At 41.3% G+C, this 16,320-nt stretch overlaps 1 long non-coding RNA gene across 1 annotated transcript in view; it reads left to right on the top strand.

Moving 5' to 3' along the window:
• Window positions 1–14,739, top strand: part of LOC114815124 — a 245,413-nt gene extending 230,674 nt beyond the window's left edge. The window contains exons 3-4 of the long non-coding RNA XR_003762913.2: window positions 3,019–3,239; window positions 14,282–14,739. This is a non-coding gene — a long non-coding RNA (uncharacterized LOC114815124). The remainder of the gene's footprint in view (window positions 1–3,018; window positions 3,240–14,281) is intronic.
• The last annotated feature ends 1,581 nt before the right edge of the window (window positions 14,740–16,320 follow it).

Below are 16,320 nucleotides of genomic sequence, written 5' to 3'. Positions count from 1 at the left end.
TGCCTCAGTTTTCCTCCATGTCCCCTTCCTCCAGCAAGTTCGACCTCATCCTCAAAAGGAAAGATTTGGCAACTCTGTGTCAGGTAGCAACATCCTTATTATTGGTACTTGACGTTCTATTTGGCATCATGTGGAGGTCCACTGCAACCTACAGGATCTAAAGCTTATCTCCTGAAGAGCAGTGGGGAGGAAAAAATTTGGAACCCCTGTGCCAGGGAGAAACACCTTTATTATGTTACTCCCTTTCAAGATAGTTGTAGGATTGCTTAGTGACACATCATGTGTTCAATAGATAGTGACGAATTCTAGATTTAGAGGTGTAATTAGTCTGAATAGCATTTCTATGCCAGAAGTAAACACCTTTAAAAAAAAAGTATAAAGTTCATTTAACATGGGATGAATATCTGGACAATTAAATTGAGATCAGGTAATAAACTATTCTAGATTCAAAAGAAGGATAATCATCAAATTTATACAAAGTCAAGTCAAGGTTCTTGAGAAGCGGCGTGGCTTAGTGGAAAGAGCATGGGCTTGGAAGTCAGAGGTCGTAGGTTCTAATCCTGGTTCCACCACTTATCAGCTGTGCGACTTTGGGCAAGTCATTTAATTTCTCTGTACCTCGGTTACCTCATCTGTGAAATGGGGATTAAGACTGTGAGCCCCACGTGGGATAACTTAATTACCTGAACAGTTCTTGGCACATTGTAAATGCTTTACAAATACCACAATAATAATTATTATTATTTGCTCACCTTTCAGGAATGCAATATTTTGGTGGTTCTACTAAAACTACTTTAAATCTGAAACCAGGATGAATGAATATAGTACAAAATGACCAATCATACTCCCCTGTTATGCAGATTCTACAATAGCAGCAGATCAATTCTGAAGTTGTATTTTTCTGTGTTTAGGGAATGTGGCTTTAAGATGACCATCTGGATTCTAGCTGAAGAACCAAGTTTGTCATTGCTATGTGTATATTGTGCCTTTCCACCCTTAAGAAATGGAGCTTTGCAATCCAACCCAAGAAATTACGGGACGAAGAAAATGACCCAGTGCCACCTCTTGGACTACTTCCTATTTCTTTCCTTTTGTGATTATTGATCATGAGGCTCAGGAGGATTGACTGAGTGTAGTCAGAGACGGAGGCCTCTGGCTCTGAAAGAGGAAAATTTTAGTCATCTTTTTTGGGGAAGTCTCTGGATATGCATAATCACATTGCTTACCCAGATCACAATAACTATACATTTTTCCTTATTCTCTGCATATTCCCCAAAGCAAAATTTTCAAACCTTGTTACAGTTCTTAATCCATCAGTATGATTTATTGAGCGCCTTGTGCAGACATTGTATTCAGCACTTGGGCAATACAAGAATGTGTTAGGTTGCTCCCTGCCCACAAGGAGCTTACAGTTTACAGGAGAAGGCAGACATTAAAATAAATTTCAGAAAGGGGAAATAGTAGAACATAAAGATATGGAGAGCAACTAAGTGTGCAGTTGAGGCAGGAGTGAGTAGGGGAAATGAAGGATTATATGACTGAAAAAAAATTCAATCCACATAAATTGTATTTATTGAGCACTTACTGTGTGAGGAGCACTCTTCTAAGCACATGGGAGTGAAATAATGATGATAATAACAATTGTAGTGGCATTTGTTAGATGCATACTATGTGCCAGGCTCTGTACAAAGCACTGGGGCAGGTACTGGAGAATTGAGTTGAACACGGTCCTTGTCCCACATGGGCTTCAGAATCTTAAGCTCCATTTTACAGATGAAGAAACTGAGGAACAGAGAAATTAGGTGACTTACCCAAGGTCACATAGTAGACAGTTGGTGAAGCTGGGATTAGAACCCAGGTCCTTTGACTCCCAGGCCTGTACTCTTTTCACTAGGCCATATTGCTTCCATAGTACAATATAGCAAATTCCCTTCCCACAGAGAGCTTATACACCTCTCTACTCCTCAAAAAACGTCGGTGGCTACCCATCCAAACTCTTTATTATTGGCTTTAAAACACTCAGTCAGCTCTCTCCCTGCTAACTTACCTTGCTGATTCCCTACTACAACCCAGTCCACACACTTCATGCCTCTATGCCATCCTACTTCCTACACATTGATTTTGTCTATCTCACTGAGGACCCCTTGTCCTTACCATCCTTCTGGAAGTAAACGTCTGCCCCCTACATATATTATACACCACCAGTCTCTCCACCTTCAAATCTTTATTAAAACTCCATCTCTTTCAAGAAGTTTTCCCTATTTTGAGCCTTCTTTCCCCCTATTCCCTCCACCTTCTGCATTGTCTATGCTCTTAAATCTTCATATTCACCCCACCCTCAGTCCTACAGCACTTGTATACAGACCATAACTAATTTTTATTAATGTCCATCTCTTCCTCTAAACCATAAAATCCTTGTGAGCAGAAACATGTCTACCAACTCTGTTTCCTCCGAAGTGCTTAGTTTAGAATTCTGCAAATAGTAAGTGTTCAATAAATGTCATTGATTCACTGATTGATTAGCCAGGAAAGATCTATTGGAGGAGATGTGTTTGAGTAAGGATTTGAAGGTAGTGGATTTTCAGATATGAAGGGGGAGGGAGTTCCAGTCCAGAGGGAGGATGTGGACAAGGGGCCAATTATTAATATCATAGTCTAAAGTAAAGTGTAGTGAGAGCTTTCTATTAGGAAAAGATTAGAATATGTCTACATGAAACAAATTCACTGCTTTTTCATGCATTTTTCATAGTTATTCTATTTAGATAACCTAATGAATGAAGCTGCTAGTGTTTAAAACTGGATTTGTACACACAATTCATCTCCACAGTCAGTTTACTCCTGCACTGAAACTCTGGGGCTAAATTGTGCAGTTGAAGGCATTTCTATGGAAACAGACTGTTACATAATATCTTGCAGTGATATACTACTTTAATCTCAAAGTAGTTTACCATCATGAATAAATGATCTGCTATAGCATTGCATTGCTTCATGATTCATATTACTCTATCCATTTTACAGATGGACAAGCAGAGACCCAGAAGAATTAAATATCTTGCCCAAGAAGTATACTTGGAAGGAAAACTCTTAAGAGTTTAGTCTACCTGTTCAACCTTGTGCTTTTCAAACTTCAAGAAGATTCTGTTGCTTCATTCCCTAAGAAGAGAACAAAAATGGATCCAATAGAAATGCTTTTGGATGACTTTGCCTGAACACATCCCATAACGGGGTATCTCAAATATGTGAGTACATTTCCCATTACATTTTCTTACTAGTCAGTATAAATGATGTGCCGCAATAGTTCTAATGATGATAAACCAACCTGATAAGAAAGACGTTGTCTTTAAGGAAGTGTGCAGGTTGAAAGTGATTAAATAGTTACGTATCAAAGGAAAGCATATTGGGTCTTGATTATGTGCTGTATTGTGGAACAAGTTGAAGAAGTCCTAAACAGACCCTTTATATGAGGGACAAGAGGGCAGTTTGGAAAAAGAGGTGAAAGTTCATTTCAAAAATTTGAGGAGTGATTTTGGATGTGCTCCAAAAGCAACAGAAATTTATGTCTAACAACCTTAAGGAATATGATCCAACATGGGTAGTTTTGCAAGTTTTAAGAAATGAAATTGTTCTAGACCAGTAGGCAAGGCCTAGGTTTTTGGTCAAATACCAGGGATACTCCACTAAGAGTTTGGTGGTACCAACCGTGGACTCCTGTGATGTGTTAATCAAAGAGCATTGGTTGAAAGAGAGTAAAGTGGTATTAAATTTGAGGGGGTCTGGATGGGAAAGGAAAAGGCCCCACTGCAACACAATTACTCTCCCCTACTTCAAAGCCTTATTGAAGGGACATCTCCTCCAAGAGGCCTTTCCAGACTAAGCCCCACGTTTCCTCATTTCCCACTCCTTTCTGTATTGCCTTGACTTGCTCTCTTTGTTCTTCCCCACTCTCAGCCCCACAGCACATATGTTGGTATTTAAGTGCTTACTATGTGCCGAGCACTGTTCTAAGTGCTGGGGTAGACACAGGGGAATCAGGTTGTCCCATGTGGGGATCACAGTCTTCACCCCCATTTTACAGATGAGGTAACTGAGGCACCGAGAAGTTAAGTGACTTGCCCACAGTCACACAGCTGACAAGTGGCCGAGCTGGGATTTGAACCCATGACCTCTGACTTCAAAGCCCAGGCTCTTTCCACTGAGCCACGCTGCTTCTCAATGTGTATATCTATAATTCCTTTATATTAATGTCTATCTCCTTCCCCTCTAGACTGTAAGCTCATTGTGGGTGGAGAATTTGTCCTTTTACTGTTGTACTCTCCCAAGTGATAGGTACTGGGCTCTGTACACAGTAAGCGCTCAATAAATCTCACTGAATGAATGAACTGTGTGTAAAGAGGCAAAGTCTACTTACGGTCAGTGCTCAGCATCTCTTTGAGAACAGGAGTTTGGGGAGACACCAGTACCTGACCTTGGTTCCCAGAATCAGAACAGTAGCTAACCTAGACATACAGTGTTAATGTAAAGGAGCTTCTAAGAGAGAATCAAATGCATCAGCTGTATGAATGATGGAGGATAAAACAGTTTTCAGCAATTCTTTCCAATTTGACAGTGACAATGTGGGTCCTCTACAGCATAAAAAGAAAATAAAAAAGCAACCTCTAGATTGCCTCTTCTCCCCATATCATGATATCATCCTGTTCTTCTTGTCGGTTAAAAAAAAAAAGAAGTAATGAAGCATCACATAAAGCCCCATCTGTGTCAGTGCCAGAGGAAAGGGACCAGATTGAGAGGTGAGAAACTAGGTCATGGAACATGAAGAATCAGTCTGGTATATTTGTAACCGGATTGATAATCAACCAATAAACTGTAAGCTCCTCTGCTAGAACGTAAGCTCCTCTGGGCAGGAAACATATTTGCCAACTCTGTTTTATGTTTTATTCTTTTAAGCACTTAATAAATATGATGCTCTGCTCAATAAATGAGTGCTCAATAAATGAGTGCTCTGAACTGAATGATTTTTTTCAGCCCTTTAATCCTTCATTTCCCCAATTCACTCTCCCTTACACAGTAAGTGCTCAATAAATATGATTGATTAAATCAATGGGATTTATTAAGCATTTGCTGTGTATAGAGGTCTGTACTAAACCATCGATTTTAAGTGCTTACTGTGCAGAACACTGTTCTGAGTGCTTGAGAGGGTGCAACCCAATATGAGGCTCATTCTCTGCCTGCAACGAGTTTACAGTCTTGAAGAAGAGACATAAGTCAACATAAAGTACCAATAGGGGAAATAGTAGAGTGTAAAAATATATACAAAAATGCTGTGGGGAGGTGGGTAGTGTGAATATCAAACTATTCAGGTGCATAGATGATGCAGAAGGGAGGGCGAATAGGAGAAATGAAAGGTTAGTCCAGGAATGTTTCTTGGAAGAGATATGATTTTAGTAGAGCTATAAAGATGGGGAAAGCGGTGGTCTGTCTGATATGAAGGGGGAGGGAGTTCCAGGCCAGAAGTAGGACATGGGAAAGGGGTGGGTGGTAATAGTCCAGAGCTTATTTAGGGCTTTAATAACGATTAAAAATTTTCTGTTTGATGCAGAAATGGATTGGTGGCTATTGGAGGTGTTTGAGGAGTGGGGAAGTGTGGACTGAATCATTTTATAGAAAAATAATCCAGGCAGTGGAGTGAAGTATGGACTGGAAAAAGGAGAGACAGGAGGTAGGGAAACCAATGAGGAGGCTGATGATGAGTGGTAGTTTTCATAGAGGAGAAAGTGTGGATTCTAGAGGTGTTGTGAAGGTTGGACTTTCAGGATTTGATGAGAGACTGAATATGTGGGCTGAATGAAAGAGATGAGTTGAGGATAATGCCAAGGTTACAGGCTTGTGATATAGGGAGGATAATAGAGTCTATGGCTTGGGGAAATCTGGGGGAGTGCAATGTTCTTAATAAAATGATTTAAAAAACAAAACTTGAAAGCACAGAAAGTGATAAGTACATAAGCAAGAGATTGGGGGGGGAAAAAAAAAACTACTGGATTATAAAGTTTGTCTTAGTGCCCGTGCAGTTCCCCTGAACAGAAAGGACTTTCTTTTTTTTTTCCTCCAGAATTTCTTTTCTATAGTACTAGGGTGTGAAAGATGATGAAGTGTGAGGTGACTATTTCTACATTTTTACAGACTATCACTGGTCAGGCGCGTTTTTGCTTGTGATTTGCTTTGAGGAATTGCCAAGAATGTGGCAGTTGTAAAGATGAAAGACATGAATTTAATTTTCTCCTAGTGGCCACAAGACTATGACCTCTTTCCTCTTCTTGAAACGATCCATGTGTACAGTATGCTAAAGTCTTGCACAACACTAGGAGTTTGCTCAAGGAGTCATCTTATGGCTATGACTGGTGCTCTGTGGCGAAGACTTTTGGGAACCTATCTGAACTTCTTTTCCATTCTCCAATCCCTCTTCCCCATGAGCACAGGCTTGGGAGTCAGAAGGACCTGGGATTGAATCCCGACTGAGGCACCTATCTACTGTATGACCTTGGGCAAGTCACTTCACTTCTCTGGGCCTCAGTTCTCTCATCTAGAAAATGGGGACTGACACCGTGAGGACTGTTTACACTCTATGCTCATTGTCAGCAGGGAATGTCTGTTTATTGTGGTACTGTACTCTTCCAAGTGCTTAGTTCAGTGCTCTGCAGATAATAAATGCTCAATAGATATGAATGAATGAAAGTGGGTGAGGGACGGCATCCAAACTGCTTTGCTTGTATTCACTTCAGCACTTAAGAGTGTGAGCCCCATGTGGAACAGGGACTGTGTCCAACCTGGTTATCTTGAATCTACCCCAGCACTTAGAAGAGTGCTTGGCACATAGTAAATGCTTAACAAGTACCAATATTATCATTATTATTATTATGTGGGTGCCATTCCATGGGTTGGATTGTCAGAAGAGAAGCAGTGTGGCTCAGTGGAAAGAGCATGGGCTTGGGAGTCAGAGGTCATGGGTTCTAATCCCGGCTCTGCCGCTTGTCAGCTGTGTCTGTGCCTCAGTTACCTCATCTGTAAAATAGGGATGAAGAGCCTCATGTGGGACAACCTGATTACTTTGTATCTACCCCAGCGTTTAGAACAGTGTTTGGCACATAATAAGCATTTAACAAATACCAACATTATTATTATTATTATTATTAGAAGATGAGGAGGAATTTTTTCATGTGAAAACATAGACTAAAAGCTCCTAGTGGGCAGGGAATGTGTCAACAAATTCTGTGATATTGTATTCTCCCAAACACTTAGTGCTGTGCACACAGTAAGTGCTTAATAAATGCCACTGATTAATTGGAACATTCTTCCAGAGTGAGCTTCTGCAATCAGAACTGCTGATGCTAGGAAATCTCCCTGTTGGAACACTTTCTTCCGTGGTGCAAACGTTTATGAAAGTTGTACTCCGGTTGTTTGCTTCACTCTTTTCCTTATTCAACCTCATAAAACTCCAGTAGAGCAGAAGGAAGGGAAGGCTTGCATGTCCTGCTTTGGGCTGTTTTTCCTTGGCCAGCCACTGGAAAATGCATAAGCATGAGAGAAATAGACTTAAGTCTTCTCAAAAAGATGCACATGAAGTTTCCTAATTTATCACCTTGCAAACTCTGGGATTTTGCAGGTAAGGTAATAGTGATTTCAGTGACATCATGAAGAAGTTAGAGACAATATCTTTAAAGAAATCAGTTAGATTTCCTTCACACATACTTCCTCCCTGTCTCACCTGCTCTCTCTTCCTATCACTCTTTCCCTCCCTGACACTCTCTCCCTTCCTCCCTGTTTCTCTCTGTCTTTCTCCCTCCCTCCCTCCCTCCCTCTCTCTGCTTTTCTCCCCTCCCCATTTCTGTCAGTCAGTCGTATTTACTGAGTGCTTGCTGGGTGCAGAACACTGTACTAAGCACTGGGGAGAGTACAGTGTAGCAATAAACAAAACCATTCCCTGCCCACAACGAGCTTTCAGAGGGGGATCTAGAGATCTCTCCCACTTTCCCCATCCCTCTCTCCCACCCCATCCTCTCCATCCCTCTCCCTCCCCATCTCTCGCCATCCCTCTCCCCTCCTTCTCTCTTTCTCCCTTCACTATATCTCTGCCATGCCTCTCTCTTCCCTCCCTCTCTTTCTTCCTCTCCCTCTCTCCACTCCCTCTCTCCCTTCCTTCTCCGTCTCTCCCCTCTCTCTCTTTGTCCCCCTCCCTTCTCTCTTTCTTGTTTCTCTCTTCCCCTCCTGTCTCTCTTTCCCCATCTCACTCTCCCTCCCTCTCTCTCCCCTTCCCCATCTTTCACCCCATCTCCCTCTCCCCATCTTTTTCTCCCATCTCTCTCCCCCTCCATGAATCTCTCTACCCCTCCATGTATCTCTCTCCATCTCCATGTCTCTCTCAGCCCCTCCCTGTCTGTCTCTCCCCCCTCCCTGTCCCTCTAAATCCCTCCCTGTCCCTCTAAATCCCTCCCTGTCCCTCTAAATCCCTCCCTGTCTCTCTTGCTCCCTTCCTGTCTCTCTTGCTCCCTTCCTGTCTCTCTCTCTCTCCCCCCCTCCCTGTCTCTCTAAATCCCTCCCTGTCTCTCTTGCTCCCTCCCTGTCTTTCTCCCCATCCCTGTCTCTCTCTCCCTCCACCCCCTACTTAAATCAAGCCCTAAAATCCTAGAAACAGGAACCCTGATTACTTTCTAAATAGAAGCTGGGTTTCTATGGCACTGGTGATTTGATAGTTAAAAACAATTTTGACTTTTCTCCTAGGAATTTCCTTACCTAAAAATATGAGAAGTGAGACTTGGGTAATATCTTCTGGTAACACTGAGGTGAGTGTCCTCAGCCTTCAAATGTGCATCCTGCTTATCAGTTTCAATCAGGATTTACTGAGTTTGCAGAGGCAAAGTCGTTTTTTACATTTCATCAGAACCATAAATAAATGATATTCTATTTTCTCAGGTTAATAAAAGAAGATTTTTTCCATTTTTGAATTATATTTCTTGATTTGCATCTCTTAGCTGGCCTGGTCCAATCTAGTTTATGAAAAGCAAGCTGTCATCTTTTCCATTTTTTATATATCATGCCCAACAGATGTTCATTACTGTGGTATTAGTGAAGGTTGTTAATGACTGTGAAGCTGACAGAATACAAATTGATTTTCAAAACTTATGTTGATTGCTTGAACATGTATTCTCCCTAGCTAAGGAAAAAAAATATAAATATCATACACACACACACACACACACACACACTGCACATGTTCTTTGATTGGAGAATCTTAGAACACTAAGATCTCACCATACTACCCAGGAAAGAAAGATGTTAAGAATAAAAGGTGTTTAGGGAAGATTTAACTCGGAATGACAAAAATATGGAAAATTCCTTTCCGCTATTTGAAAAATCTTTGCAAAGCAAATGATGTACATGCCTACATTTAAATATTCTATATTTCATTATTTTGAAGCTTAAAATTTGAAGTTGATGCCTTTGGAGAAGCTTGGTAAAGAATGTGTGCATTCTGAAACTTTTCACACTTCTGTAAAAATGGGATTTACCTCTCATGGTGGTACTTGTACTCTATAAGGTCTCACCTATCTAGGCAGAGAGTTTTTAGCTGGGGTCCCTTTTACAGTCAGAAATGTGCATTAGATGACTTCCACCCCCCACTTTCATTCTGATAGACCACCACTCTCCTCATCTTCAAACTCCTACTATATCCTTACATCTCCTCCAGGAAGTCTTCACTGACTAACCTATCATCTACCTGCCCTATTTTAGCTTCCTACTGGGTAACCTAGGCATTTTGCCCCAAGTCTGTGCACACTAGTAACTTAGCTATTTACCGTCCCCCATGAGTCTTACGTATATGTCCTCATACTCTTTTGCTTCCCCTATCTGTAATTTATTTTAGTGTCTACCTCCCCTACCAGAGTGCAGGCTCACTGAGGGCAGGGACCATGATTACTTACTCTAATAATAATGATAATGATGGTATTTGAGCACTCTGTGCCAAGCACTGTTCTTAGCACTTGGGTAGGTACAGGGTAATCAGGTTGTCCCATATAAGGCTCACAGTCTTCACCCCAATTTTAAAGATGAGGTAACTGAGGCACAGAGAAGTGTACTCTTTACTGTACTCTCCCTAATACTTAGTACCTTGCTTTGCTTAATAAATACCATTGATTGATTTTTTGACCTCTGAGATTCCTTGCTGTCTCATGGTCAAGTTAAGGCTATTATAGTACCCAGGTTTCTTGACTCCCATGGTTATGCCATGACCTGTGCCTCCAAAGATCATGGGGTGGAATGCAGATATCTTCTTTTCCAGGATTTTCTAGGCTGTGTTTTAGCTCCTGTAGTTCATTAGCAAAATTTTCATTTTATCCATCAACAGTATTGACATCTTGGAAGGCTCCTACCCAAGGAACTAAATGAGAATTGTCCCAAAGACTTATTAGGAGGAATGTCTTCTTGAAATGAGTTCCTGGTTTCCATTTTTGTTCTGTGCAACATTGCCTCAAGCTGCTTGCTGTATACCGTCTTCCTGAAATAGTGGAACTGTGGGTCTTCGAAGATTCTAGATCAAAGGGTTATTGTGGAAACCAGGCAAATTTGAGCACACATTCAGAGGCTTTAAAAATGATCATCTGGATGTAAATGAATGGTCAGTTTGTGGGAAAATAATGATTGGAACTGCAACTATTTTCTGTAATTAGTGATGAGTCCTCCTCAAGATATTTGAAGGTTGAATTTGAGGAGGATCAAAGAAGTCACCCACTCATCCAAATCTCTTTGGGTTAGAAATTTGTATGAAAATCCCCCAAAAGGTAGATATCCCAGTGAAAGAACTTGTGCTTTGTGTTTTGATCTGGGTTTATGGTTGCTGGGGTCTCGAATTCAAGGAAAATTTCTGATCCACATTTTCGTAAAAATCAACAATATGCACTTCCTCATGTTCATGATTCCGGATGGTTCATGAGTGAACTCAAGTCCATCCAACATTCAGTAATGCAAGGACTGGGATGCCTGTGCCTTTCCAACATATTATTATCATTTGCCTTAGAGTCATTTCTGATTCATGGTGACTCTATGGATCTGTTTTCTCCAGAACATCTAGTCATCTGCCATAATCTGTAAACTTTCTAATGGTTCTTCCATTATCTTTGTTACGGTCTCTATCCATCTAGTTGCTGGTTTGCCTCTTCCATGTATTCCCTGGACTTTTCCTGGCATTTGTGTTTTCTCTAGATAATTAGGTCTCCTGATTATGTATTCTAAATATGGTAATCTAAGGAGCATCCTTCCAACATGCTCCTTCACAATTTCCCCTTCCCCCGCTTTCACAGTCGATGAGTTCGCAACACCGTTTATGACGAGCCCTACTTCAGACCATGAAAAGTGAATGGCTGAAATTTGAACAGGACTTAACTTGGCCAGATAAAAGTAATAATAATTATTATGTTACTTGTAAAGACATACTATGTGCCAAGCACTGTTCTAAGCACTGGGGTAGATAGAAGTTAATCAGGTTAGATACAGCCCCTGTTCTACAGGGGGCTCACAGTCTTAATCCCCATTTTACAGATGAGGTAAATGAGGTACAGAGAAGTGATGTGTCTTTCCCAAATTCACACAGAAGACGTGGTGGAGCAGGAATTAGAACCCAGGTCCTTCTGACTTCCAGGCCCGTGTTCTATCCACTAAGCCACACTGCTGCCTGAGTTGTTGGTGCCCTTGACAGAATGGCTGGAAAGGGCAGAGAGTGGGGGAGGTCAGGAAGAGTGAAAGTGGAAAGGCAGTACCTTGTTTTCTCTCCCCACCCCTGACTCTGCTCTGCTATAGCCACTTCAGGTATCATGAAGGACTAGGTGGCTCAGAATGACTGTTTCTATTATGAAAAAGTAAGTTACACCGCTTTCTGCTCATTTCTTTTGCTTTCATAGGAAAGGTTGATATTTTAGTAAATGGTTTTATAACTGTGACAGAATTGCATGTGGAGAATTTGCCTGGTCCAAACTGTGTGAGAAAATGAACCCCCAGGTGTCTTAAATGGGAACATTCTAACTCAAATCGAATTTCTAATGAGAACCTTGACTATTACTACTGGATCATTTGCTTGGCCATAATATCAGGAGATCAGAGTTCGGTGATGGATTCTTCCTCCTCTTCAATCAGTCAATAGTATTTGACTGATCTCATCTGTAAAATGGGGATTAAGACTGTGAGCCCCACGTGGGACAACCTGATTCCCTTGTGTCCACCCTAGCGCTTAGAACAGTGCTCGGCACATAGTAAGCGCTTAACAAATACCAACATTATTATTATTTCTCGAATGCTTACTGTGTGCAGAGCACTGTACTAAGCATTTGGAGGAGCACAATTAGACATGATCCATGAATTCAAGGAGTTTACAAACTAGTACTGGAGACAGATACTAAGGAAAATTATGGGTAGGGGAAACAACTGAATTTACAGATATGGGTATAAGTACTTTGGGGAGAGTGCCTTGGGGAGTACCTAAATCTTAAGGGGGTCCCCTTTTCTTTGAGTTTTCTGAGGAGAGACATTTTCTTGCAAAGTCACAAGGGAGGAGACCCTCCACTAATTATGGTGTCTAATAATTACTTTGTTAGCAAAGTGCAAAAACAGGCTCAGCTGTGGAGGTTAAGCTCACTGAAGTTTCTGAAGGGAAGATTGGTGCAGAGTAAAAGGTTAAGTACTTTACAAAATCAATAATACAATGCATTCACCGTTCTTGTGCATATTTTTTCTGTCCCATCATTTGTTACCAAAGGTTCAGTCATCATTTGGAGGAAATTGGAAGATGTTTAGATAATTCTAGTCATTGTTCCTTAACACAAATCCCCCCAGCTCCAATTATAGATTTAGAGTGAATTAGATCAGAGAATTATAGTCTTTAACTGGGTTATGCTCTTTGGATTCTGATAATGTGATCATTGGCTATTTATTTCCTGATCCTGGATTGTCTTAAGGTATTTTCTTGAGACTAGAAGAATGTGGCAGCACCTGGAAATAGCCACAGTCCTTAGTCAGCCCTGCACAGGAATAATTAATGAAAGCAAGAGTGCTGGCAAATAAAATAATTGCTAGCGCCCTTCAAAAACATTGGCCCTCTAGAAAGAAAGCCTAGTTGTGAATGGGATGGAGACTTACTGGTAAGTTGTCATTCATGAGAATGATGAGAAGCAGTGTGACCTAGTGGAAAGAGCATGGTCCTGGGAGTCAGAGGACATAGGTTCTAATCCTGGCTCTGCCACTTACCAGCTGTGTGACCTTGGACAAGTCACTGTATGGCTCAGTGGAAAGAGCCTGGGCTTCAGAATCAGAGGTCATGAGTTTGACTCCCGGCTCTGCCACTTGTCAGCTTGGTGGCTGTGGGCAAGTCACTTCACTTCTCTGTGCCTCAGTTACCTCATCTGTAAAATGGGGATTAACTGTGAGTCTCATGTGGGATGACCTGATTACCCTGTATCTCCCCCAGCGCTTAGAACAGTGCTCTGCACATAGTAAGCACTTAACAAATACCAACATTATTATTATTATTATTATATCTATCCCTCAGTTCTCCTATTCACCCTCCTGTGTGAACTTTGCACCCCATATAGGTCAGAGACTATGCCCATCCCAATTTGCTTGAATCCATCCTAGTGCTTAGTACAGTGGCTGGTACATAGTAAACACTTAACAAATACCATGATTATTATCATTATTGTTATTATCATTCTCTGTGCCTCAGTTCCTAATCTGTAAAATAGGTATTTAATACTTGTTCTACCTTCTGCTTACACTATGAGCCCTAGGTGGGAAAGGGGCGATATCTAACCCAATTAATTTGTATCTACCCCAGTGCTTAGAAAAAAATAATAATTATGGTATTTGTTAAGCACTTGCTAAGTGCCAGACACTGTACTAAGCACTGGGGTGGATACAACCAAATTGGGTTGGACACAGTCCCTGGCCCACTTGGGGCTCACAGTCTCAATCCCCATTTTATAGGTGAGGTAACTGAGTCACAGAGAAGCAAAGTGACTTGCCCAAGGTCACACAGCAGACAAGTGGTGGAGCTGAGATTAAAACCTATGAACTTCTGACTCCCAGGTCCATGCTCTATCCACTACGCCATGCGCTTAGTACTGTGCTCTGCACAAAGAAAGTGCTTAACAAATACCATTCTTGTTATCGATTGGGGTCCCTGTAAGTGAAATGAGGTGAGTGGACATATAAATGTCTTCTTCTTTTTTCCTTTTGAACATAGGACTCAGGAGGAGGTAACACTTCCAGTCACCCTTCCCCTAGCATTTGTCAGCAAGCTGGGATTGGAAGATAGAGGAGAAACAGGAAAAGAAAAGAAGAGATGTATGTGTCCCTCCATGAGCCCTAATGATGCATGTGACAAATTGCAGGGATCTCCAAACCAGACTTGATGCTTGCAACAGACATTTAGTTAGAATGAACCAAACCAGATTTTACAGTGTGTGTATATTAGATTGGATGTAGTTTTTATTGGTGATGAAAGACAGTGTTTTCTTTCCCCATAAGTGTTTTCTGGCAGATGGGACACTGTGAATCTTCTGAAGGGGTTACAAGGGGGAAGATAAGTCTTTCTCATGAAGCAGTCAACCACACCAGTTAGAAGTAAATCCTTTCGTTGTGCATTCCTTAAAACAGAGCCACTCACGAATAATTTATTTGTTCTATTGCTAATGTCCTTAAAGTAACAATCATATATTTTTCAGCATAATCCTAAGAATAAAAATGACTTGTGGGTTTACTGTCCTTATCCAGCAACTAGTTACTTTCCAGAAGCTCATGTTTCTAAAATAAAGCCTCACCCAACACATCAACCAGGCACGCAGAGCAAACCACTCATGGCATAGAAATCTTCTATGTTCTTGTCCAAAGAAAGATTGATTTATTCAATGGGGAAAGTTGGTATAATGGTTCTCTCATGCTTTACTTAAAAAGAGAGAAGAACTGTTGGAACCTCAAGCTTATTATTATCACTGTATTTAAACCTAAACACCAGGAAAAAAATTAACCTATTAATTGCCATAATTGATAGTCCAAACCTGTAAGATTCTTGTTTTGTGGATTTCTAGTTGATCATAAATACTATGATGTTTAGGTGGGGAGTTACGATCCACTGACTTTGAGGAGTTTCAAGATGACTGAGAAGCTTCTCATGGACTGGACTAACAATGCTGGGGATCCATCAGAATATTTTAAACTCCAGTTTGTTTTGCTTCCTGCTAAAGTGGTTTGAAACAAGCCCTCAGAAATATAATGGTTTGGACCATTGAGATGATCTATTCTTTCTATTGCAACATGAGCTCCTTGTGGGCTAGGAACAATTAACTCCTTTGTTTTGTAATTTCTTAGTGCTTAATATAATGCACTGCACCCACTGAGAGCTCAGTAGATAATCCTACTCTGGTACTTCAAACTACATGTACACCGCAAATTCGCCATGTCTAAAACATACTTCCTCATCTTCCCACCCAAAGTCTGTTTTCCCTGCACTTTCCCATCACTGTAGACAGCACCACCATGCTCCTAGTTTCACTAGCCTCTCACCTTGGCACTATCCCCAACTCATCTCTCTTATTCAACCCACATATTCAATATGTCAGCTTGGCTCAGTGGAAAGAGCATGAGCTGGGGAGTCAGAGATCATGGGTTCAAATCCTGGCTCAGCCATTTGTCAGCTGTGTGACTCTGGGCAAGTCACTTAACTTCTCTGTGCCTCAGTTACCTCATCTGTAAAATGGGAATGAAGACTGTGAGCCCCTCATGGGACAACCTGATCACTTTGTATGCTCCCCAGCACTTAAAACAGTGCATTGCACAAAGTAAGCGCTTAACAAATGCCAATGTTGTTATTATTATGTCACCAAATCCCATCAGCTCTTAGCTTCACAACCTGGCTAAAATCTGCTCTTTGCTCTCTATCCAAACGGCTACCATATTAATCCAAGCACTTATATTAGGGGAAACAGCGTGGTTCAGTGGAAAGAGCCTGGGCTTGGGAGTCAGAGGTCATGGGTTCGAATCCCGACTCTGCCACTTGTCAGCTGTGTGACTGTGGGCAAGTCACTTCACTTCTCTATGCCTCAGTTACCTCATCTGTAAAATGGGGATTAACTGTGAGCCTCACGTGGGACAACCTGATGACCCTGTATCTACCCCAGAGCTTAGAACAGTGCTCTGCACATAGTAAGCGCTAAACAAATACCAACATTATTATTATATTATCCGGCTTTGATTACTACGTCAATCTCCTTGCTGACCTCCCTG

The sequence above is a fragment of the Ornithorhynchus anatinus genome, chromosome 1, assembly GCF_004115215.2.
Source record: "Ornithorhynchus anatinus isolate Pmale09 chromosome 1, mOrnAna1.pri.v4, whole genome shotgun sequence".
Lineage (NCBI taxonomy): Eukaryota > Metazoa > Chordata > Mammalia > Monotremata > Ornithorhynchidae > Ornithorhynchus > Ornithorhynchus anatinus.
The sequence above is the reverse complement of the archived record's forward strand: the minus strand, read 5'-3'. Positions and strand labels throughout refer to the sequence as shown.